Source organism: Rhinolophus hipposideros, assembly GCF_964194185.1.
Source record: "Rhinolophus hipposideros genome assembly, chromosome: 10".
NCBI lineage: Eukaryota > Metazoa > Chordata > Mammalia > Chiroptera > Rhinolophidae > Rhinolophus > Rhinolophus hipposideros.
The window spans coordinates 31,436,885-31,449,858 of NC_138056.1; positions in this window are offsets into that span (position 1 = coordinate 31,436,885).

Consider the following 12,974-nt stretch of genomic DNA (forward strand, 5'->3'; position numbering starts at 1 on the left):
GATATAGATATAGATATAGATATAGATATAGATATAGATATGTAGCTGCAATCTGCCTCCTGTAATTTCCAATCATTAATCCCAGTTGCATCCTTAAAATCATATGGAACAAATTTTATTTTTTCTCTTCCACCTGACAGCCCTTCAGATGTGCGAAAAATCCTATAAAGTTTCTTCTGTAAGCTAAACTTTTACTAGATGCTTTTATTTTTGTTGTTGTTGTTCATTGGCAGAACTACCTGATGTCTATCCAAGATTCTCAATCTGTGTTGCCAGAGGAACCTGGCACCCACAGTGTAGAGTAAGTGGTTCAGGAATCCACAGGTAAATCTCTCTTCCTTCCACTCCAAGCCAGTGTACCACAGCTCCACTCCTTATCCACATCTGAAGCCACACTATGTGCTCCCACTCTACCCCTTGATGTTGAATCTCAGCAGACTCATTGGAAGGGAGCAAGGGGAGTCTTGCTCGCAGATTATGGATTCTAGTCTCCACACTATTCTTGGCACTCTCTTGATAAGTTCCATATTTATAACATCTGTCTTAAAATGTATCTGCCAGAATAGACTAGTGTAGTATCAAGCTGTAAGTCATAGACTCAAACTTAACCACTAATTAGCTCTGCAACCTTGGGCGACTATTATTTGAACTTTCTTAGCCTCCACTTACTTGTTCTACCAAATATAGTGGTAGAATCAGTGGTGATATGTATAAAGTATTTAACATAGAACCTGGTATATGGTGAGCTTTTAATAAATGTTGATTACTATTACTACCCTCCTGGTGAATGAGACCATAACAGAAATCCTGTGAGTGCTATAATTTATTAATTACATTCCCATCATCTCTAGCAGATGGTAAACTTCTCAAGACAGGGACCACCATTGACTTATTTCTAGATACAGCTACTAAAGGGCCACTGGGGAGAGCTCAAATAATCTAATACTCTCTAAATAAATTTTCAAAACTTTCCAAACTTTGCATATTGCTAACCTTCTACTTTGTGCTTCTAAACTAAGCCTAATATACACAACTCTGTGGGCAACCAATTTTGAAAAGCCACCATTGGACCATTCCTGTTCTTGGTAATTGTCTTAAATCCGGCTTCTCTGCTCTGTTCTTGCTCTATTCTAAGTCTATATCCCTATTTTACACCTGATCCTCTGTTATAAGGTTTTAGTTCTGCACTTGCCTTGTGGATATAAGGATGAGGTTCGAGCTTGTTCTCTGATGTTTTCTGCTTCTAAACCCTAGGAGTAGCTACCCTGCCTGCCTTAGTTGCAGTCCCTACAGCTTAGAGTGGTACCCTGTGATGGACATCTGGCCAGCACGCCAGCCACGCCTGGCCCATCACCCCAGAGAAAAACAAAGCTGGAGAATGAGAAAGATTCCATAATACAGAGTTGGCTACATATCTATCTGATCTGGCCTTACCATGTCATTTTGGTTTCAACTGTTGTGCTACACAGATAGAGAATGAAAAGTAACACATCATTAACATGTCATTGCATTATCAGTGATGAAGTGGCGATATGGCTTGTTCGACAAGCCATGGGGTTATGTAGGTAAACCTCAGAAAATTTTATCAGTGTCAGCTCTACAAATCAGGAGGAATGACGATGGTATCGTGTCTTAATTGCAAACCACAAATGCTGAGTTTGACCTCCTTTGTCTTTGTGGAGGTGGCCCAACACCCCATCAATCTTAGAGTGAGAGGGTGTTGCTTTGCACGGAAGAGGCTGGTGCAATTCAGCTGAGTGGGCGGGTTGATGGAAAGTGACTCTGGCACTGCTGAGTTCAAATGGAATTAAGGATTCATGAGAGCTTCCCGGCAGGCAGGCAGGCATAGAGCCCTGGGTGAATATGGAATGAGTCACAAGGGAGACCCAGCTGGGCTTCAAATCCCAAACAAGCAAGGAATTGCCTTTTGATGATGCCAAACTATAAATATCATCACCTCAGAAAACCAGGTTCTCCTTTTACAACGTCAGGAATGAGCGAAGAATCTATGAGGCCAAACATGTAGTTATAGACAGGCATAACGCTTTACGTAAGTAACACTGGCATTCTGAAGCCATTTTTAAAAGAATTTTTAAGAAACGTATTTTTCTTAAGTTATTATTTTAATGGTCTTTTAATCATACGAAAAATCATGGACAGAATTCGCACAAATTCAGTTTCTCTGGGCTACTTATTAGGCAATAAAACTGAAAGCATTTTCTCGGGTCCTACTCTGAGTCTGGTTATATGACTGCCGGTGTTTAAGTATCACGTGTTGTAAAAATGACAGTGTATTTCAGGTTTGATTACAATGCTTATCTCTCTAGTTCCTTACACCCTTTCCAATTTTGCTCTTTCAACTAAGGACAAAAAGCAGGGGAATAGCATTTGTATTTTTGCCAAAATTTTCTTAAAAGCATTGAAAAGAATGTGTCCAGAATCCTTCGGTTTTAAATCTTTGACTCCCCTGTGCTTGTATGAGCCGCTCTTGCAGAATCCCTCACTACGGGATTTAATAATTAGTGCAGATCTTGCTCATGACCTGGGGAGGTGTTAAATGCTGGATCCTTATGACCTGTCCAAATCTGCAAGGGCATGTGGGCCCTATTTTCAGCAAAGAAGTACCCAAAGAATTTTCCAAAATAGAGGCAGCTGAAGTCCTTCTTATAATCCAATACTGTTCTGTATCCATTGTGTGCATGAGAGGTAATGACATGCCCTAACACTGGGGCTATGCATGGTGCAAATGTTTTAAGTACACACAGAGACACATACAATATTGTAGTCTCACCATTGTAGCTTTCAATATACTGTGTCAAACAAAGGGAAATACAGACCTAATTTGGGGAAAATAAGTTATGCATGTAGGTGCCTGGGTGAACATGGCTATATTAGACTCTAATGTTTGGAAGCTGATTAAACCAAAGCAGTTCTGAACTCTGGACTATGTGACCAGAATGCCATTAAAGCAGACTCTGGGCATCATCTGGGAAGAACTCATCTCCTTTCTCTGATCTTGTCCAATTTCTGGCTGTTGTCTCTGTGGTAATTTGTGGACTAAATGGAAGGAGACAGTGCTGCTGACTACTTTGTATTCTTATCTCTACAAACATCTAGTAAAAAAAAATTCCAGCACCTAACCAGACAAATGCAAATAAAATATTATCTATTTGATTAATCGCAGCAATATCACAGAACATTTATCTTTTATTAAAAAGAATCATTGGCTTTCCAGAATTTTCTGGGAATTTTCATTGTTCCCTCCATTTATACAGTAATATGAAGGAAAGCTATGTTATATAAATCTAACACTTTCCTTTTCCTTCAATGTAATTTACACCATGTAAACTTCACTACTCCCTTCCAATACTTTAAAATTACACTGTAGTTTCCTCATCTGGGTTTTTTATTACATAAATAAAACACTCTCTGAGTTTAAACTTGAGTATATATATTTTCTCTTCTCTGAAAAGAATTATAGCATAAAATGCACAACACTGATATATTTTTATTCTTTCAATCTTCTCTCACAATATGCCTATACATTAGAACCAGGTTTTGGCTCCACTGAAATCCATCTGTGGCATATATTAACCAAAAAATCATATTAATTTTTTTTCCTTAGAATAAAACCACATGAAAAATTCCTTAGGATCTATAGATGAAAATAACAGAAAAGTTAACATCTAAGAAAATCCATGAAATATCAGAATTGCATTAAAGACCCTGAGATTTAGAAAAAAATAAAAGTCTCTCCTTCAATAAGGTATTTATAGGTTCACGTCATAGAGAACATTCACATCTCAGTCCATCTTCCCAGGTTCCCTCCGTCTTTACACCCCTCCACAAACTCATCACTCTAGACCTATATGTCCAGGGAGTCTCTACTCCCTGCCATGGCCTGTACTGTTCCCTTCATCTTCCCACTTTCCCATTCCTTCTCTACCTGTTAAGAGCTACTTATTTTTTCAGATCAAAAGTCACCTCTCCAGTGAAGCATTCCTAATTCACTCTTTGGTGAAAGTCTCCTCCTTGCCCACCTCAAAAGAATGTCAGCCCCTGGCATTGCTGGCACAGTTTACCTAAGTTCCTCAGTCCCTAGTATAGTAACTGGCATAAGCAGTGAATGAATTAATAGGTCAACCAATCAATCATCAATGAACAAACTTGGAAACTTCTTTCATCCTCAATGAATCACACTTCCTGTCTAAAGTTTTCTCAGCCTAATTTTCCAGTGAATCCTCATTTGTAGTTCAAGCCTTGGATTTGTCCTATCAATGTCTATATTTTTCCCATCAACAAGCTCACCATATCTTCTTTGGGACCTTCTGACATGCTTTAAGACTAATTTAAACAGAGCATCATACTGAGTAAGACTCAGGAGACTGACAATCTGATCCTAAATATTCTAGTAATTTACTGTAAAGTCTGAGCAAATTTTTATTCTTTTCTGGGTCTTTGTATATTCTTTTATAAAATTACCGTGTTTCCCCCAAAATAAGACGTAACTTGAAATTAAGCCCTAGGTTGATTTTTCAGAATGACATCCTCTGAATATAAGCCCTAAGGCATCTTTTGGAGCAAAAATTGATATAAGACCCAGTCTTATTTTTGGGGAAACACAGTAGGAGTTTATACAAAATGCCTTAGGTCCTTTTAAACTTGAAGAAAACACTGTGGTTGACAATGTTTTTAAGAGTAATGCCCCTATAGAAATAATTGCAGTTTAATAGAGACTCAATTTATTCAACAACTATTTACTGAGTGCCTACCTCTTGCAAGGCATTTTTCTAAGCTCTGGGAATACAGTAGTAAGCAAAACATAAATGCCATCTATGTAGCTTACTTTAAGGTGGGGTAGGGAAAATAACTTATCTATGTATGTGTATATGTAGGTATATGTATCTATCTATCTATCAAATCAGGTAATAAGTGATAAGTGCTATGGAAGCAAAAACTTTAAAAAAAAGATTAATATGGAAAGGTACTACTGTTGAGGTGAAGGTGGAAAGATAGATGGGCTTATGATTTTATATATTATGTTCAGTGATGGCCTCACCTATAAAGTGCCAATTGAGTTGAGAGAGAAAGAGAAAGTTAAAGAGACAGCCAGTGCAAAAAACCTGTGGTGAGAGTATGACTGGCTTGTTCAAAGAAGAGAAAGAGGTCAATGATCCAACACAATAAGGGAAGGGATGAGAAATAATGTTGAAGAGGTTGGAGTAGTGGAAACAGACCATTAAGGCCTTGCTGGCCATTGTAAGTGCTTGGCTTTGAGTGTGATGAGAAACTGTTGGAGGAATTAAAGGACAAAAGTGAGAAGATCTAATTCAACATTTTGGAATGATCACTGAGATGGTTGGATTGAGAACAGATGGGAGATGGTTAGTGAAGAACTTAGTTAGAAGGCTATTATAATAATCCACATATAAAACTGCAGGTGACTTGGATGTGGGCACAAGCAGTAGACATGGTGAGAAGCTCTTGGATTCCATGCTTATTAGGAAGGTAAAGCTAATAGAATTTGCCCATAGATTAATCATATGCAGACTGGGACAAAGAGGATTTATAGATTACAGTGTGTGTGCCCTTAACCAGTGGACAGGTAGAGTTGGCACTTAGGAAAGACTGCGGGAAGAGCAGGAGAAGCAGGTTTAGTCTGGCAGGAATCCTCAGGAGTTTCGATTTGGACAAAGTAAATGTGTAATGCTTCTTAAGGTGGATATGTAAAGTAGATAGCTGAGTGAGAGCCTCGAATTCAGGAACAAGGTGTGGGTTAGCGATACCCATTTTGAAATGATCAGGATACTGATGGTTTAAAAGATATGGAAACAGGTGAGATCGTCAAGATAGTACATGGGGATAGAGAAGAAGTGGCCCAAATACTGAGTCCTAGAGAACTCTAAGAATAAGAAATTGTGGTGATAAAGGGAAACCAGCTGAAGAGATTGAAAATAAATGATCAGCAAGGTAAGAAGAGAGTCAAGAGATAATATGTTCCAGAAGCTAAATGAAAAAGTCTTTCAAGACTGTGTCTCATGCAGCTCAGAGGTAAGATATGGTAGAACTTGAATCAACTCTCGATCGTTAGGAGTCTGTTTCTCATTGTGGTCATTTTGGACCTTGTATCAACCAGAGATACAATATTCTCAACATGGTCTGTGTGAATTCATGTGCCCTGCAGTTATGCTGTGCAAAGCCTGAGAAGTCACACAAGACCTCCTGAGCCAACTACAAAGGCCAGCAGACACTTTCTGCAAGACCTGTTAAATAAGCATTGGTAGGTGACTGGATAATAGTCAGTGGGTCTGTTTCAAATGCCCACAAGCACTTCGAATTTCCCTCACCCCTTCCCATACACACTAGACATTTGTCATTTTAAATGCAAAGAATGGCATGTGCATCATGCTCTTCTGAAAAGTAAATGGAATTTATATGGAAAATGGCACTAGTTGTTGATGATACTATTGTGTTATTATTATTAACTGTTACATTTATTGAGTGATTAACAAGTATTAGGTATTATTTGAATCACTTTATGTATATAATTTTGTTACATCCTGATGACATCCTCTGAGGTTGATATTAATATCACCCTGATTCTCAGATGAGTGTATTAAGCCTTACCAAGGTGAAGTGGTTTATCTGAAGTCACAATAAGTAATGGCATATTCTGTTTTCAACCCCAAAAGTCTCCCTCTGGGACTCTCAGTTTAGAAATAAGAAAGGGAATGTTCAGTTCTTCTAAATGCTCTGTTCCTTGGATAATACAAATACTTTGAACTCTCTATTGCCAACTATTTCTTTTTTTGATTCCCAGTAAGGATGGGTTATCTTGAACTAACCCCATAATTTTCCTGATGCTGAAATGAAGGCAATAGCTGGCTTTGCCTTTCCCTTAGACTATTAGCTATTGTTATAACAATGTATCTCATGGTCAAATTGGCCAATAAGTAGACAAGAGCCATTTGAATGGCAGACTTCCATTCCTTCAGGACTGTACAACTGACCCCAATAAATTTATTATCTAGCATTTCTGAAATCGCATCTCCACATGATCACTATTCTCTGGGATCACTTTTTTGGTCACATTCAATGTCTGGGCAGTAACTGGAACTTACTACCATCTTTGTTATAACAAGCACTGATTTGATAAGAAATAGTATAATTATTTTTACTTAAGTGACTGGTAAGTGAGATGGCTGCTTTAAAAATAAAATCCATAAATTGGAAACATCGAGAGAAAAGAATCTTTCTAATTCCTTAGTAGACAGAAAGAACTTTTAAAAAAAAATTCTGTGCTATTGGAAAAAGCTGGTATAGAGCCTGTCTCCTCCCCCAACAAAAAATACAGAAGGTTAGGCTATAGATTTGTCTCCTTGATGACTGAAAATACATTCTTGGAAAACCTTATTTCATGGAGAATGTGGTGAAATGACACTAAATCTCCATGTTTAATAGATACCAGAATACTTTCTTGGCCTGTAGACATTATTCTTCATGCTTTTCCATTCCCTATGACAAAATGTGATTACTTCAGGTAAATCTGTGAAGTGTTAGGGAAGAGAAGGAACAAACTGAGTCATTCTCAGCAATGAAGGTATGCCATGGAATTGGATTTCCTAACCACCGTGATAGCTGTGTTCAATCATTCATAGCCTCATCTGCCCTCCACTATTCCTCACCCAGGATCTTCTACATACCTTTGGAAGTAGTCACACTGGGATCAGGCAGATGGACTCTGGCTGTGATTTAACGTGTGTGTGTGTGTGTGTGTGTGTGTGTGTGTGTGCGTTTGCATATATGTGCATACAAGACCAATGGCCTCCACAGGGAACAAGCCTAAATTCCGAACTTCAGTAGCAGAAGAGTCTATCAGATTCCTGGGCTCTGATCCCATCTTTCCTTTCTCAATGGCATCAGGCAATAACAAAAATACCAGGTTTGAAATTAGATACAGCCAGTTTCAAATTCACATTGCATGTTCTCATTCCTAAGTCATCTTAGGAAATCATTTATACTGTCTGAGCTTTGGTGTTCTTATCTGATCAAGGGGAATAAATAGACCTACAACATGTAAAATGTACCTACCTATAACAAGTACACACATGGTCACCCCTATAATTTACACCTCAGTGAAGCTTGAGCAGTAGTATTTTCAGTCACTCTCTTCAACATTATCATGCTGTCCTAGAAAATAAAGTATCAAGTGACTTTTTATAAAGTGAGAGAATTTAACTCATAGCTGGTTCTGAATTTAGATACCACATCATAACTAGGTTAAAGCAGTAACATGAAATATTTTGTCCAGCTTTTGCCAAGTGGAGAGTCTTATGGGACTCCAATTAAAAGATGGATATGCTCTTAAGCCTCAAAAGAACTTTCACAACTACTGAAAGTGAATGAATAATAATACCTAACATTTCTTGAGCATTTATTGACTTAATCTACTGAGGCACAACAAATTACCCCCAGACTTAACACAACAAAGATTATCTCACATGTTTTGAGGCTCAGGAATCCAGAAGCAGTGGCTGGGTAGTTTTGGCTCAGGGTCTCTTCTAAGGTTGTGTCCAACATGATTGCAAGGTCAGTCACCTGAGGGCTGGAAGATCTAAGCTCTCTCACATGGTTATTGGCAAGCAGATTCCATTCCTTTCTGGCTGTTTCCTGAAGGTCTTAGTTCCTCTTCACATGCCCCTCTCCATTTGGCAGCTGCCAGGTCCTATCAACATGACAGCTGGCTTCTGCCAGAGCCAGTGATCTAAGAGAGCAACTAAGATACAATATCAAGGAAATGACACACCATCACTTCCTCTCTAATCTATTCATTGGAAATAAGTCACTAAGTCCAGCCTGCTCCCAAGGGGATGGGAATTGAGCTCTATCTCTTGAAGACAGGATTTAAAATAATTGTGGACATATTTTTAAACAATACTTAGTATGCTAGGAACTATTCTAAGGGTGCAATGTAAATTATTCCTATTTAGTTTGCACCATAACTTTACAAGTTTAGAAATTATTATATCTCCCATTTTACAGATGAGATAACTGGGGCTTAGAAAATTTAAGATACTTAGGGATGTGGTGGTGCTGGGATTCCAAACCAGCCAGTGTGACTGGAGAACCAAAATATTTTGAATCATAAATAATAATAATAATAATAATAATGATAATAATTTCCTTCAGTAATACTTCATTCTCAAACACCATCAACCCCAGAAAATACTTTTTAACATATGAAAATATTTAAGAACTTTGTCTATTTATTCAGCTTATTCAACCAGAATGGTCAAATGTTCTAAAAGGTACCTACAGAATCTGGTGTGAAATTATCTTAGTATCTTTTTCATTCCCTCTAATTTTTTTAATAGTCTCAAATTTATTTTCAATTTTCTCATAAACATGAGGTTGTGGTGCGGGGAGAGCCCCATTGAGTAATAACTTCCACTGTCATTTAAGAGCTTGTTTTCTGCCAATAATGGTTTGAATTTAATTTACTAGGGGACAAAATTGCAGTTGTTAAACAACTCAAAGCAGAAAGGGGAAGATTCAATGATCCAGATCACAGCTTCAGTAACAGGCCAGGAAAAACACTTCAGCAAGATAGTAATCTTACTGATAGTAATAGCGGAGAGGTGGCAGAGGGGAGCAAGGAAGGGGAGTGAATAAATGAAGGAGTGAATGAAAGAACGACTGAAGAAAGGAATGTGGGTTGGAACGTAAAAGAGGGAAAAGAATGGTGTAGGCAAAATGTCTTTCTGTGGCAGGGAGAATAGTGGTGTCACAGTTTGGGGCAAAATCCTTCCACAGCTCTCCATTGCCTAGAGCTAAGATGGGCAAACCACTGCCTACTGCCTGGCTCCAGCTTCCTGTCCCCAATGCGGACAGCTGACAGCCAGAGCCCCCCCAGAATCTTGGAGATTAAATCTTTCAGTTCTAAAGAAAGATCTTGGAGGCACAGCACAGAAGCCTTTTCCCTTTCCTATCATCCTTTTCTGGTTTAAACAGCACAGTTTTATGCTGGTGTGTCAATACAGGGAGATATTTTAATTCAAAGATACTGAACGCATCTCAATTATTTGTCTGAAAGCTAAAGATAATATATGTTCATCAAACTATTACAATGGGGATTAAATGAGATAGAGCAAGTAAAGCATTAGTATGCTATCAGATAGTGTTGGCTGCTATTATTATCAGTTATATTTTAGGCTGTGGGAACTCATTATTTCAGCAAATGATCCAAAGTTAAAAATGAATATGTAGTTTAGAAGACATAAAAATTCAGGGGTCATGGCTACTGAGATCATCAAGCACGCTCAATGAACGGCACCTCTATAATCATCCCAGGATGTGAAGAGAAAAAAAATCAGGCCAAGGAGTGAGAGATGGGTATCCAAACATCACACTTAGACAGATAAAAGTTGAGCTGGGCCAGCTAAGGTATGTACCAGAGAATGAGGCAGATATCCATCCAACCATGGCCACACTGATTTGGGGCAACCTCCCCTGTCCTTATGGGGACAGAACCAGCCCACGAGGGAGCAGCACAGAAAGACTACATCAGAAAACAGAAGGGAGTGGCTGAGCTGAGTATGCTTATGTCCCGTTCATTTGTATTAATGTCAAGTATATTAATCAATCACACTTTCTCCTCTAGATCAGAGTAAGGAAGACATTGACTAAGTGAGAAGATATGCTCACTGAGCTCCTCTCACGTGGAAGGAAACACAGAGTGGGAGAGAAGTGTTTTTCCATAACAGTGGTTTCATAGAGAAATTCTGATTCTTCCAACCCCTGCTCAGGTCCTAGCTGGCGAGAACACTGGGCCTGGGAACAGAGATACAAAAGATCAGTTTGAAAGTTTTTACTCTCTCTAGGTGTGGTATGGTATAGACTCTGTAGCAAAATTTTTGTTTTAGTGATTTATTTTCATTTTTTGCAATATGTTTTTAAAGCCTAAGTAATTAATTTATAAACAAATAATACCTAAAGCACATAACCAGCCAACTAATATATGAAAAATTACCACAATCAGGGAAAACCCTAGACTTCTAACCTGAAGATCTGCTTATCAGTCCCAATTCAACCATTTTCTAGCTAAATATCCTTGACGCGTTAATCAAACTAAACCTCAGTTATCGCATCTTTAAAATGCAGAAGATGCCAGGTTACCTGAGATGTTTCATACGACACTGGTCAGATCACAAAAGAATACATGTGTAAAAGCACTTTGGAGTTTGAAGGTACTGTGTGTATAGGTATGGCATCTACAAGGGCTTTAAATGTATTTTAATTGAACAGATCTTGTACTTTGGAAACATAGACAAAGGAAAAGAAACCATCAGTGTTTTAACAGTATGTGACAGCAAAGCAAAAAGCAAAAAAGAGAGATTCTGTTTTCTCCCACTCCTACATCCATTAATTTTTCATGATGGGCTTAGCCTTGAAGAGATTTTACATAGAAGAGGAGCTTTTCATTATGTAGTCCAAGGGAATCAATCAGTTACTAAACAATTGGATATTTCATATAGATCGGTGCCACTATATTTATCCTTTTTGAAAAGTCAGGCTGAATCTACCGCAAGTATTTTCTTGCAAAGGCTTTTCATTCGAAAAGTGAAACAAAAGATGTACTGCTGCTAAGAGCTGCAAGGTCTAGAATGCCTCTGTGCTCCTTATTATAATTCCTTTCTTCAAAATAGGCATTTTGTGTCCCTAAAGGACAAGCCTTGTGTTCACTCCGTTCTAGGAACTGATTAATGTCTCAGGATGGAATGTATATTTAAGCCAGACTTGTGCCCTATTAGCAATTCACAAACCATAACTGCACAGTTCTGTGCTCAACTCCATTTTGCATTGAAAAAATGTTTAAAAATCTGCCGCCATTCCCAGAATAGTATATAAACACGTCAACAAATCGCATGTGTATTGAGGGAAGGGAGGTAAAAGGTTGTGAATTTATCATAGCCTCAGGCTGTTCTGTGACACATTAAATATCACTCTGGCCACTGAGGTCCCCACCAGGCAGTTGGTCAGAATGAGCTGTAAATAGATTGAACCTCTCTAATTGGAGACAAGTCAGCAGCTCACCCAAACATAAATTGTATCCCCCACACTAGAAAGGAAATTACATCATGCTAAAGGTAAGCCTCTCGTTTTCACAAGACTGTAGGAGACAAAGAGATTTCGTGGCAAAAGAAAAGTCATGAGAAATACATCAAGAGCAGGTTAGACGGATGGTGAAGATGTTATGTTCATTTTAGTGCCACCACCTGGGAGGGTGTGTTCGAACTAATTGAATATACAGAGGGTGCCAAAAAAAAAAAAAAAAAAAGAAAACATATATATACACATTTTAAGAAAGGAATAAAACTGTACTAAAATTTTAATACACAATATATACTGACAACAAAAGATAAATACAGGTCACGTTTGACTTCTGCAATTACAAGAGGTGCTCAAAGTGGTTACCATTAGGGTAATTTTAGTACAGTTTCTTCCTTTCTTAAAATGCATATACATTTTTTGGTACCCTCTGTATATTCTCTTTTACATATACATATTCTATTTCTTGAAGGTGAATTCTCTCCCTTATCATCTTTGGGACCTTAACAGGTAGCAGAAAGTGGATAAAAAGAGGATCCCCAAGCAAAGAAGTCACTAATTTGCCCTGAACACCACCCCCAAGAGATAACTATCTAGATTCTAGTTTTCAACAAGACTTAGTCAAAGGCAAACCTCATTTTCTCTCTTAATCTAAGGGTATGCAATTGAATTCAAAATGTAAGTGGTCTTTTTTTGTTCAGTGATTGGTGTAAAGATAGGCCTTGATATGAACCAGCTATCCTAAAAGATCCCACAGTCAATTAAAAGGTTCATCTCTTAAAGCTTGAGCTTATAAAATAAAGTGCTCTATTTTATGTTATATATACTTTACCACAATAAACAAAGAAAAATTTAAAAAAGAAATA